This window comes from Otolemur garnettii, unplaced genomic scaffold (assembly GCF_000181295.1).
Source record: "Otolemur garnettii isolate 467f Iridium unplaced genomic scaffold, OtoGar3 scaffold00012, whole genome shotgun sequence".
Taxonomy (NCBI): Eukaryota; Metazoa; Chordata; class Mammalia; order Primates; family Galagidae; genus Otolemur; species Otolemur garnettii.
In genome coordinates, this window is record NW_003852407.1 from 28,908,162 (window position 1) to 28,913,106 (window position 4,945).

At 47.8% G+C, this 4,945-nt stretch overlaps 1 pseudogene; it reads right to left on the reverse strand.

Moving 5' to 3' along the window:
- Nucleotides 1-3,886: 3,886 nt before the first annotated feature.
- LOC100960858 lies at nt 3,887-4,599 on the reverse strand (annotated as a pseudogene).
- Nucleotides 4,600-4,945: the final 346 nt, after the last annotated feature.

Genomic DNA, 4,945 nt, shown 5'->3' on the forward strand with positions numbered 1-4,945 from the left:
CTCGGGTCCCTCTGCTCTATTTCTGAGATGAAAGAGGATCAGGGAATTGCTAGACAGTGAAGATTTCTCCATTTTTTAATTTTATTTTTTTATAGTTCTTACTACACTGCCCAGGCAGCTCATGAACTCCTGGACTCAAGTGATCCTCCCATGTCAGCTCTCCCAGCAGCTGGGATTACAGGTGTGAGCCACCATGGACGGCTTCATTGGTTTCTTAATAACAAAAGTCTCAAAATTGTTTTTAATTCCAAATAAAAGTACAGCTAGGATCTCAGATATCTGACCTTTGTTTTGTTTGTTTGTTGTTTGGGTTTTGATGAGAGAGAATACTAAAGAACCAAAGATGGAGAAATCTCCACCGCCTAACCATTCTCTGATCCTTTTTTTTTTTGCAATTTTTGGCCAGGGCTTGGTTTGAACCCTCCACTTCCGGCACATGGGCCCGGCACATGGGCCCGGCACCCTACTCCTTTGAGCCACAGGCACCGCCCCCCTCCTTTTTTTTTTTGAGACAGAGTCTTATAATGTTGCTCTCAGTAGAGTGCTATAGCATCATAGCTCATAGCAACCTTAAACTCTTGGGCTTAAGCTAGTCTCTTGCCTCAGCTTCCCAAGTAGCTGGGATTATAGATGCCCACCACAATGCCCAGCTATTTTTTGTAGTTGTCATTGTTTGGCAGGCCGGGGCTGGTTTTGAACCTGCCAGCTCCATTGTGGCTGGCATCCTAGCTACTGAGCTACAGGGGCCAAGCTTCTGAACACTTTTCATTGCAGAAACAGGGCAGAGAGATCCTGAGACAAGTAAATGCGTGAGTGTGTACTGCCAGACAGAATTATAAATGCTCTAAGGGTTCAGAATATTCTCAAATCCTAGGCAGCCAGGCATGCTGCAACCAAAGTACTAAGGGCGGAGCAGGGTAGCCCTGGGAACTTGATTTCCGAGTCTTGGTTCAAAGAAATTCTGTTAGTCATTCTGCAAGCTCCACCCGCAGCCCACAGCCTTTTCCAATGTCCTCCCTGAAGATTTAGTGTGGGGGCAGGGCAGTATCTCCCTTCCCACTCCCCACTACACACACGCACACACACACTGCACCCTCACGAGTAATAATAAGCCACACACACACAATGTACTGTATATTCAAAAACCAATCACTGTGGACATTCACACCACAGTGTAGTCTGGCACCGATGCCTATGATCAGGTCCCCAGGAAAGCCACTGCTCCCCACAAAATATCAATTAGTGAGTATCCCCCCCCACCAAATATTCCCACTATGTTCCCAGAAAGGGTCTCATTCTATAGTGGGACCAGGACCGACTTTCTCCTGAAGTACAGTCCTGCTCACTCTTGAAGGCTAGGCAGGCTGGTCCCGGAGGTGGCAGCAGGCCATCGTTTCCCCTGCCCATGTATCTCCTTGGGTCACCTGCCCCTAACAGCCAGACTGGATGGGAGGACAACCTGTGGCCAGCAAAGAATCCAGAGACCCAACTGCCACCACCCCTTTGGAGGTGAGACTGTAATGAGGTGATGATCAAAGTCAGGACAGAAGGTCTAAGTCACTGAGTCATCTAAGAAAAGGTGAGTTCATTGCACTTCACCTGAAAAAAGCAAAGGCCACCACAGAGAAGGACCCTGAGAAACAGACATTCCTCACTAGCACACAGAAAGGCTCCCATCCCTCAGGGAGAGAGACTTCAGGATTGAAACAACACTGAAGACTGATAAAAGGTCTCTGGAAACTTCCTGATTGTGCTAAGAACACAATGACTTGGGGACCTCTGTCAGGCAGGGCTCCTAATATTCTCTTTTACTTTCTAACATTCTTGGGACTTGTAACGTTTGGGGGCTGCCCCATCGTGTGTTACAAAGCATGATAGGTGTTGAACTTGATGAGCTTTAAGATCTTTTCCAACTTCCAAGGTTGGTGACTCTGTGAAAGCAACTGCTTCCTTGCAGTGAGGTCACCAGAGTGGGTGCCAGTGGCCTCCAGAGTTGCCCCTGTGGTCAGTTGGGCTGCCCTGCAAGTGCAAGCGAGTCAGTGCTGACCAGTCCACTAAGGAATCCTGTGGGGATGACAGGGTCGCCCAGAGTGTCGGCACTCCCAGCCTGGAAGGAGGCTTTTGTGAGAGCTCCATAGTCTCACCTCTGGTTCACTGATTACAGAATCCCTGAGATTGCTCCTTCCTTGTCTAATAGCTCAGTCATTTAATCACACACTTCTTGAAAAAAAAAAAAAAATCCCAGCTCTTTCTCCTGAAACTGAGTGTGAGGAGTAGCTGTGGGTCAGAGGTGCAAGAACAAAGGATGCCCTCCATCAGAGAGGAAATACAGAAAGGATTATCCTTTCTCAAGAGTACAATAATGAAATACTTTCCTTCCCCTCCTGGACAGGCAATTTTATCAGTGCTCACTGTTAGGGGAACAAGATGCTATTGTCTTGGCTTAACTGGCATCACCTCTCCCCTCCTCCAAATGTTTGGTGGGATGTCTGCGAAATGCTTTCCTCTTAAAGGTGCTTTTACACATTGCACCTTTCATCTGGCGAATGCCTGAGCCCTTCACAGGGCTCCAGTGGGAAAAGTTCATCAGCAACTGCCTCCTTCCCTGAACCTCCAGCCGCTGTTTCCCAAGGCTCTGGGGACCCTTCCTGGCCCTGTTTGTTATCTCTACCCCTCATCACAGCAAGGGCACCAGATTGGCCACTAAGGGAGGCACCTCCACAGTCCCTAGAAAGGCAGAAAATTTGCAAGTCAGGGGGAATATCTGTCCTCTCTGGGTCTTCACTGAAATGCCACAGCTGCAGAGGGGTAGGGGAACCTGGGGATGGAACCCACAGGAAGAGAATTTTGTAATGAAAAGCATTGACTTTCTGTCCCTTAGAGTGGAAGAAAGGGCAGAGTGGAGCAGTCAGTAAAGAGTCCCACAGGTCAGAGCCTGCATGACCTAATGGAGCTGCCTCTTCCTTATTGTTCTTGCCAGACACTGGCCAGCTGTCCCCTCAGCCAACAAAGTCTGGTCGGCTCCACAGAGCAGGGCTGGGCGGGTGGCCACCGCCCTTACCTCCACCACCTTCTGGCTGGGAGAACGTGGAGGCCTCCACCATAGCTGCCTGCCTGCCTGTCCCTCTGAGAACCTTATTTCCAGAGGAATTTGAGAACAGAGACACTTAAAAAGTGACCAGAGTGAGAAGGTGTAATCTCCCAAGGAGAACAATGAAAAGTCCAGGATCAAGCAGACAGATAGCGAAGGCCCTTACATGCAGAGCCCCATTCTGTTCCCTGCCCAACCTGAGCTTTTCTGATAACTGAATCTGATGACAAAGGTGCCTCCCACCCCACCCACCCCTAAATTATGCATATTAGTGGAGAAGACCCTGAGATCTCCGGTTAGAACTTCAACACAATAACAAGTTAATAAATGCTAAGAGGTCAAATTAAATGTACACCTGAGATCACTGCTCATTCCCCACCATTTTAGCTCTTCCCCTCCCCGCCAGTCACCCATGACAAAAAGAGGACAGAAATCTCTATGGGGTTTTATTGGGGGGGGGGTGTTTTTTCGTTTTTTAATCAGAACTTTCTGCTCTGGAGCTTCTTCGGCCTAACTTGACAATGATTGTGCTCTGGCACATGTGTTTCTTTTCTTTTCTATTCTTTTCTTTTCTTTTCTGTCTTTCTTTCTTTTTTCTTTTTATTCTTTTTTTTTGCAGTTTTTGGCCAGGGCTGGGTTTGAATCCACCTCCTCCGGCATATGGAGCCGGCATCCTACTCTGTTGAACCACAGGCGCCACCCTTTTCTTTGCAACTCATTTTATTCAGATAACAGTCTGATCACACACGGTCCCCTCAAATAAGTCAAATGTAATCAGATGTTAAAGCTTGGCCTTCAAACATTATAGCCAATGATACCACGCTTTGGCTGTGATCTCGCCGACATAGAACTACATTCCACGCCAGGCGTGGTGGCTCATGCCTGTAATCCCAGCACTTTGAGAGGCCGAGGTGGGCGGATCGCCTGAGCTCACAAGTTTGAGACCAGCCTGAGCTAGCATGAGATTTATCTCTAAAAAATAGCTGGGCTGGGCACCGCCTGTGGCTCAAAGGAGTAGGGAGCCGGCCCCATATGCCGGAGGTGGTGAGTTCAAACCCAGCCCCTGTCAAAAACCGCAAAAAAAAAAAAAAAAAATAGCTGGGCGTTGTGGTAGGCACCTGTAATCCCAGCTACTCTGGAGGCTAAAGCAAGAGAATTATGAGCCCAAGAGTTAGAGGTTGCTGTGAGCTATGATGCCGTGGCACTCCACCAAGAGTTACAAAGTGAGACTCTGTCTCAAAAAAAAAAAAAAGCACATCCACACCTCAGTGGCCACCAAATCATTCAGACAGCTTCCTTAACTGGTAGCTGTTTGAAGCTACCAGTTTGAGCACTATTAACTATTTTTTTCAGGCTCTGAAAAGCTCTAGGGATCTTAGCAGGAGTTGAAGGAGGGAACCAAAATGTGGCCAATTGAGGCTTTGAATAAGTCACAGCAGCGTTCACCAGTGCCGGGGCCTTCTCTGCAAGGTTACAGACAAATTGAGCCATGGTTCTAGGTTGGAAAGTCCGTCACGCCAAACAGCTGGTTCAATGTCAACACGTGTGTTTCAACGGCCCCATTCATGGTGTGCAGTGAGACCCAGAGGAAACCAGGGCTCTGAATCAGACTGTTACGTCCCATGGTGAATTACCCCAAGGAGATGGCAGGCTTCCAGGTCCAGAAGCCACAGATTTGTAGGTGTTTTCTTCCTGTGGCATTTTTTTTTTTTTTTGGAAGTCTGGAGAGTTCAAACAGACTTGGCCAAAAATAACTACGGAAATGAGAGGACCCCAAGATGATCTTCCACTTTTTTAACTGGATAGCTTCTCTCATCAAAACTGAACTTCATACCTTCAGGTGCAAAAAAAAAA